The sequence below is a fragment of the Zootoca vivipara genome, chromosome 2 (assembly GCF_963506605.1).
Source record: "Zootoca vivipara chromosome 2, rZooViv1.1, whole genome shotgun sequence".
In the NCBI taxonomy this organism is placed as follows: domain Eukaryota; kingdom Metazoa; phylum Chordata; class Lepidosauria; order Squamata; family Lacertidae; genus Zootoca; species Zootoca vivipara.
Genome location: NC_083277.1, coordinates 120868050 through 120880670, shown reverse-complemented (window position 1 = coordinate 120880670; position 12621 = coordinate 120868050).

The window sequence follows — 12621 nt, the reverse complement described above, 5'->3', positions numbered from 1 at the left end:
ATCTGGCAGTGGATCCAAATCCTGCACTCTGAACCAGCAAATGACAGACGTTCCCGCTGGAACTTGTACATTCAAATACTCTGAAGAAGTGTGCATGAAGTGTACATATCTGAAGAAGTGTGCATGCACACAAAAGCTCATACCAAAATAAAAACTTAATTGGTCTTTAAGGTGCTACTGAAGCGTTTTTTTTTATTTTGCTTCGACTCAGACCAACACGGCTACCTACCTGTAATTCAAATACTCTGTAATACACTATAATAAACTCTATATTACAGTACATACACCCCCGACGCCCGGTCCGATTCGAGGGAGCCGCCTGGAGCGGCTGGTGTACTGGCCCCGAACGGCCCTGCAGCGACGGCTGCACTTACAGGGGAAGAAGCCCACGCTGCAGGAGGCTGAGGGAAGCCGGCGGAGCCCCAGCGTACAGCGCCCGGCACCCACAAACTCCGTCCTGTGAGAAGCCTTGACTACTTGGGAGTGAAGGGTGTCGAGAGGAAGGTGAGCAGGAGGGACAGTTGAAGCTGTAGAAATTTGATCTTATTGTTACAGGCACCCTCTGATCCCTCGGCTATAAGATCCCAAAAGGTTTGTAAACCCATTGTGCTGAGTGAGAGGGGAAGAGAGAACCTCGGGCTGGGCAAACCCTCCATATAGTGCTTACTGCTATTAACAAGGAGAAAGGAAAGGACGGGGGGAAATTAATTCAGAAGGGAGAACGTCGTCCTCTAACACAGGCCGCTGAAGACCCCCGCCCAAATTCCACTCGGCTGTGCGCTAAAGCCAACAGAGAAGGCGCCGCCCTGCTTATCATTTAAGCAAGATTTTCCCTGCGTTTATTACCTGCTTTTATATTTTTATAATTTTCTAAGATGCCCTCATAGAATTAAGACTAGGTCTGTGATGAAGATTTTAAGTATACGTTCTGAATTAGCTCGCCATTACCTCGGAGGTGGTGTAATGCATGACTGAGAGGAAGCTGTGAGCTAAGAAAAGATTGTTGACCCTCCTGAAAACTACGAATGGATTTTTATTTTAACCCTAAGATATTTTATCAGGGGAATTGTTGGGGGTAAAGGCAAACACCATCTATTAGATCCCTGTGTGAAACCTCTATTTCTTCAGCTCCCCCTCCTGGCGGTTTTAAAAATTTATTTTATTGGAATTGGTTCCTAAATTGGAATTTATAATCCTAGTAGCACTCTATTTTGAGTGCTAAGTATTAGAATCATAGAATCATAGAGTTGGAAGAGACCACAAGGGCCATCCAGTCCAACCCCCTGCCAAGCAGGAAACACCATCAAAGCATTCTTGACATATGCCTGTCAAGCCTCTGCTTAAAGACCTCCAAAGAAGGAGACTCCACCACACTCCCTGGCAGCAAATTCCACTGTCAAACAGCTCTTACTGTCAGGAAGTTCTTCCTGATGTTTAGGTGGAATCTTCTTTCTTGTAGCTTGAATCCATTGCCCCGTGTCCGCTTCTCTGGAGCAGCAGAAAACAAACTTTTTCCCTCCTCTATATGACATCCTTTTATATATTTGAACATGGCTATCATATCACCCCTTAACCTTCTCTTCTCCAGGCTAAACATACCCAGCTCCCTAAGCCATTCCTCATAAGGCATCGTTTCCAGGCCTTTGACCATTTTGGTTGCCCTCTTCTGGACACGTTCCAGCTTGTCAGTATCCTTCTTGAACTGTGGTGCCCAGAACTGGACACAGGACTCCAGGTGAGGTCTGACCAGAGCAGAATACAGTGGTACTATTACTTCCCTTGATCTAGATGCTATACTCCTATTGATGCAGCCCAGAATTGCATTGGCTTTTTTAGCTGCTGCATCACACTGCTGACTCATGTCAAGTCTGTGGTCTACCAAGACTCCTAGATCCTTTTCACATGTACTGCTCTCAAGCCAGGTGTCTCCCATCCTGTATTTGTGCCTTTCAATTTTTTTTGCCCAAGTGTAGTACTTTACATTTCTCCTTGTTAAAATTCATCTTGTTTGCTTTGGCCCAGTTGTCTAATCTGTTAAGGTCATTTTGAAGTGTGATCCTGTCCTCTGGGGTATTAGTCACCCTTCCCAATTTGGTGTCATCTGCAAACTTGCTCAGGATGCCCTCAAGCCCATCATCCAAGTCATTGATAAAGATGTTGAATAAGACTGGGCCCAAGACAGAACCCTGTGGCACCCCACTAGTCACTACTCTCCAGGATGAGGAGGAGGCATTGATGAGCACCCTTTGGGTTCGGTCAGTCAGCCAGTTACAAATCCACTGAATGGTAGCATTGTCTAGCCCGCATTTTACCAGCTTCTTTACAAGAATATCATGGGGCACCTTGTCAAAGGCCTTGCTGATATCAAGATAGACTACATCCACAGCGTTCCCTTCATCTACCAGGCTTGTAATTCTGTCAAAAAAGGAGATCAGATTAGTCTGACATGACCTATTTTTCAGAAACCCATGCTGATTTTTAGTGATCACAGCGTTTCTTTCTAGGTGCTCACAGACCGTTTGCTTAATGATCTGCTCTAGAATCTTTCCTGGTATTGATGTCAGGCTGACTGGGCGGTAATTGTTTGGGTCCTCTCTTTCCCCCTTTTTGAAAATAGGGACAACATTTGCCCTCCTCCAGTCTGCTGGGACTTCACCTGTTCTCCAGGAATTTTCAAAGATTACTGCCAGTGGTTCGGAAATCACCTCTGCCATTTCTTTTAATGGCACCTCTGCCATTTCATCTGGCCCTGGAGACTTGAATGCATCTAAACCCGCCAAGTATTCTTGTACTAGCTCCTTACTTGTTCTGTGTTTCCCCTGCTGAATCATCTGCTCCCAATTCTTCAGGTCGGGCATTGTTTTCTTTTTTGGAGAAGATTGAGGCAAAGAAGGCATTGAGGAGTTCTGCCCTTTCTCTGTCCCCTGTTTGCATTTCACCATCTTCTCCTCTAAGTGACCCCACTGTTTCCTTGTTCTTCCTTTTGCTACGGACATACCCATAAAAGCCCTTAATTAATGGACATTAATCTCTTTACGAGAAACAAATTTTTTTCCTCCTGCAAAACAAGCCACGAGTCATGGCAAACGCTTGAGAGACTTTGATGAGCCCCTGTCATCTCCCAAACCAAAACAATCAAGGACAGATTTACACCTGAACAGAAGCGGGAGTGGCTCTATAGACCATTATTTTGCAGTGGAAACTCACAACCGCTTCCTTCCTCTAGATAGAAGATTTAGAAGTTCCTCCCACTTTGATGGCTCAGAGTTCATCACAAACAAAGACTGTAAAGGGGTGTACTAAAGAAAAACATACTCCACCGAAAGAAGGATTAGCGTCTGATATGGTGGAATGCCCTAGATGTGAACAGCTGCATCAGGTAATCCGGACCCTCCACTGCATTTTTAATAGGATGGACAAGATATCCCTCCAAGTATCTAACCTCCTCTTGAAAGTAGAAAATCTTGAACTAAAGACATTACAAACTCCAGTCTCGCCCTAGGCTCAGTGGTTTAACCACAGCGCCACCTGGGTCTTATCAAATGGCTATCCACTTGAATTTAACTATTTTGAACGACATCTGTCCACCTGACATCCCCGGTGAATTCACCCACCTGGGCATATCATCAAATAGTGTCCTAGATTATTTTTAGTCTCAAAGGACCTTTGCAAGTGTTTCTTTTATTTTAAAATAGAAAACGCGCAATCTAGTGACCATTTACCCCTAGTTGCCAAACTTGCCCTGGATTGGCAGTCAGCTGATTGCACACACCCAATTCACATGTAAATTCACAAGTAAGAGGGATTAAATGGTCTGTGGTCCAGGCCCAAAAGTATTTGGAATTTTTCCAAAAAAAGATACTTGAATCCCAAATCGCTTCAGAGGCCGAGTCGATTGATTTTAGTAAGACCCTGAATTTATTCTCTCAGTTTTCTGTGGATTTAACCGTCTTTTTTACGTTACCTGCCCATTCAGTTAACCGTGATCAGTTTAAGTTTGGCGCACCCTGGTTTAATTCCCAATGCAAACAAGCTAGACTCCATCTCTGTACAGTACTATATATAACAAATATAAATCTTCTGGCGCCTTTGTACTCCCTCCAAACTACTTACAGGCCAAAATTGCATACAAGCAGGCCCAGAAAACGGCCAAATGGGAGTGGCAGCTAAGCTGTTGGCAGGCCTTGATTGCTGCCTCTAAGTCACATAGCTCTCATGAATTTTGGAACCTGATTAACAGAAGATCAAGGAAGTAATCTTTGACGGTTATTCCCGCCCCAGTATGGGAACAATTCCTGAGGAAATATTTCTTCCTGACAGAAACCCTTACTCTTCATTTGGAATATTTATTTAGTCTTCTGCCTATTTGGCCAAACACCGACCTTGAAGAAATTATAGATTTAATATCCCAGTTGAAAACGGGCAAAGCCCCCGGGCCCGATTTGGTCCCGGTGGAGGCCATTAAGCTACATCCCGTATGGTGGGCCAAAATCCTAGCGAAAACCTTTGACGCAATTAATGCCACCGGTTTTGTACCCAGAACGTGGAAGGGTGCCATTATAATCCCAATCTTTAAAAATGCTCCCCAGATGACCCTGGGAATTATCAAAATATTAGTTTATTGTCGATCATTGGGAAAACTGATGCATGTTTTTTGTTATCCAGACTGACCCAATGGGCTGACGACACCAAACTGATTGGTCATGAACAAGCTGGTTTCAGACCAAATCGCTCTACCACCGAACACGCAGTAATCCTTTATCATCTCGCTCAGAAATATTTGCCATCTGGTCGTGGTCAACTTTGTGCTGCCTTCATAGATCTGAAGGTAGCTTTTGATAGCATCCCCAGAGAGCTATTATGGGAAAAACTTGCACAATGGGGCATTGATAGAAGGTTGTGTGGCTAATGGTCCAATTACACGAGGGGTCGGCTGCCAGGGTAAGACTAACACCTGCTGGCGATCTTACAAACTCTGTATTAATAAACAAAGGAGTCCGCCAAGGGTGCATCTTAGCCCCTTACCTCTTTAATCTGTTCATTAGTGGTATGAGAACCCCTCTAGCTGAGTTCCAAATATCTATCCATGCTCCCCGGCTTGCAGATTACCGCTGTCCTTTATTGTTATATGCCGATGACGCGATGATCTTCTCTTATTCGAGAATCGGCTTAAGGAAGGCTCTCAAGATCCTTGCTTTATATTGTCAAACAAATTTGCTTACCATAAATCATTCTAAATCTAAAGTATTAATTTTTTCCAGAAGTCGGAAACTGTATAAGTGGGAGCTTGATGGGAAACCAATTGAACAAGTCCTTAAATTCCAATATCTGGGAATTTACTTCCAATATAATATGGGATGGAAAGCACATATTGAATTCCTACAAAATAAGGCCAAAGCCCTTTCACATGCATTATTGCGTTTTTTCTTCTCTGATGGGGCCTTACATATTCCATCGGCCTTAAAGGTATTCAATGTAAAAGTGGTTGCAACAATGGCCTATGCCGTCCCGTTATGGGGCACCTTAGTAAACCTCACGCCCTTGATGACGCTGCAAAATCAATTTCTGCGATGCCTCTTAAAACTACCCCTGTGCATTAGCAACTCATCTATACGTCTAGAATTCAAGGTCCCTTCATTAGAAATTTCTCTATGGAGGTGACTCTTTAACTACTGGCTGACCCTTTGGCATCAACTACCCAGCTATTATCTTATTCAATGCCTATGGCGAGACGAATTTACCAGCCCATGGTAAAAAAAAAGCCATGCTAAACTTTTGTCTTATGGAATATCTCCGTCTGATATGTTGAACCAAGAGCTCGCCTCAGCCAAAAGAGTCATCAAAGAAAGACTGGATGATGTTGATCTACAACAGGCATGTCAAACCTGCGGCTCTCCAGATGTTTTGGCCTACAACTCCCATGATCCCTAGCTAGCAGGACCAGTGGTTGGGGAAGATGGGATTTGTAGTCCAAAACATCTGGAGGGCCGCAGGTTTGACATGCCTGATCTACAATATAACCTTATGATGGGTGGAGGAACTTGTTCTCCATTGAACCATGGCATTTCTCCTATGCCTCAGATTCCATCATATCTGTCCTCCCTTTCTGTTGCGTCACATAGATTTGCATTCACCAAAGCAAGGTTCAATGTGCTTCCATCTAATATATTGAGCCACAGGTTCTCCAAAGGCCAAGTTTCCGTTTTATGTGCTTGCAATAATAAATCAATAGAATCCCTTTACCATATAATGTTTAATTGCCCCCTGCACATTGTTGCTCGGACCAACATTCTAAATCCAATAATTTTGGAGATGGCGGATAAACCATCTGAGTCCCATTTAGCATACGTGCTTCAAAACAATGACCCGCACAGAACATTGCAGGTAGCAAGATTTCTGATTTCGGTTCTTTCACACAAAAGGCGAACTGGAATGCTCCATGATTTTGGAATTTTAACATATTATTTGATTTATTATCAGCATCCATATGTGATATTTAAAGATTGCACCGCCACATATTGGGGGCGCAATCATTTTATAGTTACATTTTATGTATCAGAAATGTGGATGTGTGTTTTATGTTTTTGATCTATTTTTATTTCTGTGGGCTTATAGCCGAAATAAAGATCTATCTATCTGCGTGCTACTGTTGCTGGTCTCCGTTTAAAATGGCTTCTCCATGCAAACCAGGAAGTGACCTCTCCAGACAATGGAATGACTCTTCTTTTTCTCAGTCGCTGTAAGGCAGTTGCCTACTCTGTCTGATTCCCTGCCTCCCTCCCACCCCCTCCATGTGGCCCTGGATGCTGGCACCCTGTGCTATGCCACTGGATGCAGCAACATGAAAGTCACAGCACGTCCCAAGGACTGAGAAACTGTAACACATGGTAAACATTAGAGCAAATCCTCTCTTCACATGTGAGGCTTCACTCCCAAAACTGGGATGGGAGCCTGGCTTTTGCACTTCCAAGGGCAGCAGCTGTTGCTGAAGGCAGAAACTCTCCAGTCCTCTTCCTTACTCCATACCTGAATCCTGATGCCTGCAGGCCTTGATCTGTGCAAGCGCTTTATGTCCCCCACTGCTCCCAGACCTCTCCCCCACCCTGCCACCATTGCCTTGCAAATTGTGTGCCTAGTTAGGCCAGCTATTTTTAACCTTCAGATTCATCTATTTTTATCCCTGCTCCCTTTGCGCCAGGGGCTCATGGGCAGTGCTGATCCGGAGTGGCACTTTGGAAAGGCAGTTACAGGGTGCGCACACAAATGGGCACCCAGCCCGCTTTGTCGTTGCCTGGGGGGGCTCACGGGGGCCTCTCAGAAGAGAGGATGCTCCAGTTCCCTTCAGTCTCCACCCCACCCCACCCAGACTGCAGCTGGTTTGGTCTCAGCCGAGTTCCTCTCCTTTGGAGGAGGCGTTGATCCTTGCGCTTTCCCCATATTTGGCAATTTCTCTTCTGGAGCACAACTCAGGTTGGCTCCAGAAGTCTGGAACAGTCCTCCTCAGCTATGTATTCAGGTCAAGATCCTTCCAGGGGCAGAGTTAGGCAAGGGACATGGGAAAGCAGTTAATAATATACTGTATGCTGCTTCCTCACTATGCAGGCATCTACTAATGCTGATTCTCCCCCCCCCCAACCCCGGTCCACTCTGCTTCATTGCTAAAGACCTGCAGCAGAGGAAGGGGGAATCTCATCATACTGGAAAAGATGCCCTTGTCCTCAAAGGCTTTATAATCCGGTTGCTACTCTCCTGTGTTATGATGGCAGGACAGTAGATGTGTTTCTGAGCAACAGAAAGCCTTGGAGCAATCCCTGGGACAGGCAAGAAGGCAGGCGTAGTTCTCACAGTGGGAATCTCCAGATAACTTCAGAGTAGCCCTTAAAGTGATCATAATTAACCTGGCCCTGCCCACAGAAATTCTCTATAATTGGGACTGTGCTGGGGAAATGCAGAGGGATGAGTGAAAGACTCTGCTGTCTCCTCTTGGGAAGTGAGGCTAAGGCCAGAGGGCTGGACTTGACAAGATCCTTGGTTTCAGTGAAACATTCAGAAGCAGTTATAACACTGAACATCAAGTGCTGGGAACAAACTGAGAGGTCACCACTGTAATGTCCTGCTTGGCACATACCCGGCTGTACTCTGGACAAGACACACACTAAGAGTGAGTTGTTGAGTTGTTACCAAAATTGTAAAACAATTCTATGTTGGGGTGTTTTTTGTTGTTAAATCTGGAAGGTAATTCTAGTGCGTTGTGGAGCTTCATTTGATGTATGCACACTCGGGCCGTGTACATGCCATACATTCAAAGCAGATTTAAGGCACATGACCTCCTCCCAAAGACTTTTCCCCACATTATCTCCCTTTGATCAAAGTTAGGTGGCCTGTGAGCGCAATGTCGGTGGGCCTCCTTCCAGGTCATGGATCCCTGGTGCTCTGATGTTGCAGGTGCCACAGAAAAAAATGTTTATGCCCAAAGAGGAGTATAGGGAAGCCCTTGAATGGAGAGCTTCACAAAAACAAAAAGCATGCCTGCTGCAACTTTTAAAATGGGCTTTGCTTCCTCACTGGTGTCACAGTCACAGCTATGGTATCTGTGCCAAGGCAATCTGAATGGGGGTTAACTCACTTTATACTGAAAATAACTACACAGGGTAGACTAGTCTGAGAGGGGAGTGTCTCTTGCTCAAGGCAACACAGTGAACTTCCTGGCCGAACAGTGATTTGAACTCAGCCTTCCCACACCCGAAAGGGAGATTTGTGATGGGTGTCTTAGTCTCCCCCATGTCCCTTTCTCCCTATACATGTTTAGGCACAGAGCAGCTATTCCTGTTTGATGTGCTGATGAGCTGATGAGCTGAGATCCAGGGACATTAACAGAGAACTTGCAGGCACTGGAGACTTTGCAGACATGTCCTGGGAAACTCCCCCCCCCTTCTTCCAGGGAAAACTTTGTATAGTCCGTAGCCTCTTAAGAAAGCTGGATTTGGTCTCTCATCCCTCACACTTTTCTCCAGAAAGCCAGGGACAGGGCTGTCTTTTTGAAGAGCATCCAGCCAGCTGTCTGGGGAAGCACCTGCTCCTGCTACTGCCTGGCTTGCTGTACCTCACAGCTGCTTGCCTGGATAGTCTCACTTCCCAGATGGTCAGTCAAGAGCTGAATGAACCAAAGAGAAAGCAGGAGAGAGAGAGAGAGAGAAACGGAGAGAACAAAGTTAGAAGCAAGCTGGATTGCCATACATTCCTGCCCTGGTCTCTTTCATGCTACCAGGTGACCTGCCTGAGAGCATTCAGATGTGCAAAGTGAAAGTGGGTCTCCCCACCCAGAGAATCCATTATCACCAAGTTGGAGGTGAGAGGCACAAAGCTCTCTTCAAATCGGAAGAGAGGAGAGGTGAGAGAAGGCAGCCTGAGAAGTTCCAAATGAGGAGACTTTCCCTACTTTGATGGGACAAATGTGGGTCAGCTGTTTTGTCTGAAGCAAAGCAATACACTGTGGTGTCTGTTAGAATCATAAAATTGTAGAGTTGGGAGGGGCCACAAGGGTCATCTAGTCCAACCCCCTGGATTGGAGAAATCTTCTGCCCAACGTGTGGCTCAAACCCATGACCCTGAACCCACACTGAAGGTGTGGGGTTTGCAGCAGAGAGTGAGCTGAAAAACTAATGTACAATTTGAAGCAAGTGGGCAGGATCCAATGGTTTTGGTTTTTTATTGTGAAAATTGCAATAAACCTTCCATTCTAATCAAACCTACTGGTACATTTGCTTTCCTGCTCAAGAACACGGAAACAGAAACCATCTACACAATAATAAACAAAAGGAAGGGGTTATTATCTGGGATTGTATTTGGTTGTTGTTTTTTAAATTTAAATTATAAAAAAATGTAAAAACCACACATACACAGAAAAAACAAAAACAAAAAAGAGAAAACTAACCTTGGTTGATCCCCCCAATCCAAACCACACCCCAGCCATCAGTTTGGAATATATTTGTGCATGTATATAGAGAAGGATGGGAGATTGTAATCTAGAGGATTCTGTGTTACAGGAGCAAAAAACTTGGCAGATTTGCCAACAACATGGAATATGTTCAATATTCTGCAATATGCTAAATATACTCTTCTAGCAGCACAGTCAAATGGAGCTGCATGGCTATTCTCATTTCCTTTTTGAGATTAAGTAGAGTGCATTGGCTACAACCATATTCTTGGAAGCTACCTGCTTATATATACAGATATGGCAGCATTGCCAGAGGGAGCAAAGTTTCTGAATGTTGCTGGAAACCTCAGGAGGAGAGTGTGCTGTTGTGCTCAGGTTCTGCTTTGCAGGCTTTGTGCAGGCATGCAGAGTTGGTCACTGTGAAAACAGGACGCTGGACCAGATGGGCCATTGGCCTGGCCTAGCACGGCTCCTCTTAATGGAAGTTTTCTTCCCATTGCAAAAATCAGGGTTCCTCCCACCCATCTTTAAATAAACATTTCACGCCAGAGCTAACCACATAACAAACATCATGTCTAGTGTGGCCTACAGCCCATTCAATTCCCTAATGGCTGCTGGGGAAATCTTGCCAAGGAAATGCATCCCACTAGCGTTAGGCCTGCCAGAGGGAAAAGTCTAAAATAAGAAACATTTTGGAGTTGTTGGGGCTGAAATATGGAGCACACTGATTAGGGTACTTCCCCTCCCCATTCTGTGGGGACTGAATAAGGTATCGTAAGACTGTGACTTAATACAGACTCAGTCTCCACCTGTGACTTGGACAACAGCCTCTTCTCCCCCCCCCCAATCTAGCCTGATACCAGAGTGTTGGAGACCTCGAAAGCTTGCACACTGTTTTACAATGTTTTGACTGGCCTAATAAAGGTATTGCACTAATGTGGATTTTGTTTGGAGAGAAGTAAACCAATGAGCTTGGGGTTAAATGACCCACTAAGCCAAAACACAGCTTACCGCAGCACTTGAACAGCAGGAGCACATCAGCTACAATTGTCTCTCCAGGAGCCCAGGCCTCCATGCCACACCATGGTTTGGCCTTAAGATGATATCTACCAGATCATACCGGTACTTTCTCCCCTTAGAGCAGAGCTTTCCAAACTTTTCATGTTGGTTAAAAACTTTTTAGAAATGCATCATTTTGCGACACAGTAATTCAGTTTTACTGTACTAGAAAACAGGAGAGTTAAACTAACCCTTTTCTAGCCCCAGGAGGAGCGCGACACACCTGCACACTGTAGCTGACACACTAACGTGTCACAGCACACAGTTGGAAAGCTCAGTCTAGAGCACATGAGCTGAAGTAACATTGTGGCTAAAAGGCTATGAGCAATGAATCAGTAAGTCCCTGGTTCGAATCCTCCCTTGGACATAAACTCACTCGCTAGTCTTAAGCAAGCCACCTTCTCAGCCTCATCCGCTCCAACCTTACTGGGTTGTTGTAAAGCTGACATGACGTGTCAAAGTTTGAACATTAAGGGAGCCTACAACTTGTTGCAACAGCTCAACTGCTACTGGTGTGTTTCCTGGCGCAATTCAAAGTGCTGGTTAGGCTTTATAAAGTCCTTAGGTCCAAGCTATCTGAAAGACTGTATTCCCTCATATGAACCTGCCCAGGTTTTGAGATCTTCGCAGGAGGCCCTTCTCTCCGTTCCACCACCCTCACTGGCACCCTTGGTAGGAGAACACGAGAGGGCCTTCTCGGTGGCTGCTCCCAGATGTTGGAACCCCCTCCCTGGAGAAGCTAGACTGGCTCCCTCTTGTCCTTCCAACTGGCCGTTGAAGACTTTCTTGTTCCAACAGGCTTTGGGGAACCGACTACTTTTAATGAAAGGGCTGGTGCTGTGCTGTCCTTGTGGTAATTATTGGTATAGTTTAATAGATCATACAGATTTACATAGTTTTAATTCTATCAATGTCTTAACTGTTTTTGAACTGTTGTTTTCCCACTAGGTTTTTAGCTTTTCTTAATGTTCAAAAGCATGCAGTGCAAGTAGATAAATAGGTACCGCTCCGACGGGAAGGTAAACGGTTTCCGTGCGCTGCTCTAGTTCGCCAGAAGCGGCTTAGTCATGCTGGCCACATGACCTGGAAGCTGTATGCTGGCTCCCTCGGCCAATAATGCGAGATGAGCGCCGCAACCCCAGAGTTGGTCACGACTGGACCCAATGGTCAGGGGTACCTTTACCTTTACCTAATTTTTGTCTGCAAGCTCCTTTGAGTCTCTGTCTGGGGAAAAGGCAGGATATAAATTAATAAAAACAAAATAACCATAACCAACCTGGTAACCTCTCTCTTACATCATGGATGTTGGCTCATATTATGGATGTGCAAGCTGTATGTGTTTTATTGGTGTCCGGTTTTCTCATCGTCTCCTCGGCTACAAAAGCCTGAGCCGCCGTCGGGAAGAAGTGCTGCTTTCAGACCCGTGGTTTCACCGCCCCGTTTTGGGGCGGAACTTGAGACGCCCATGAGCTCCGTCCCGTCTGGAGACGCGCACCGACTGGGCGGTGGAGCTGCCTTGGCCGCGTTCCCACCGCAGCTCTCGGATTCCGCTTCGCCGCCGCGGCGCCGGGGGACCGGGATGGAGCCGGAGCGCGGCCGGAGAGCGGAGGGAGCCAAGCGGGGGG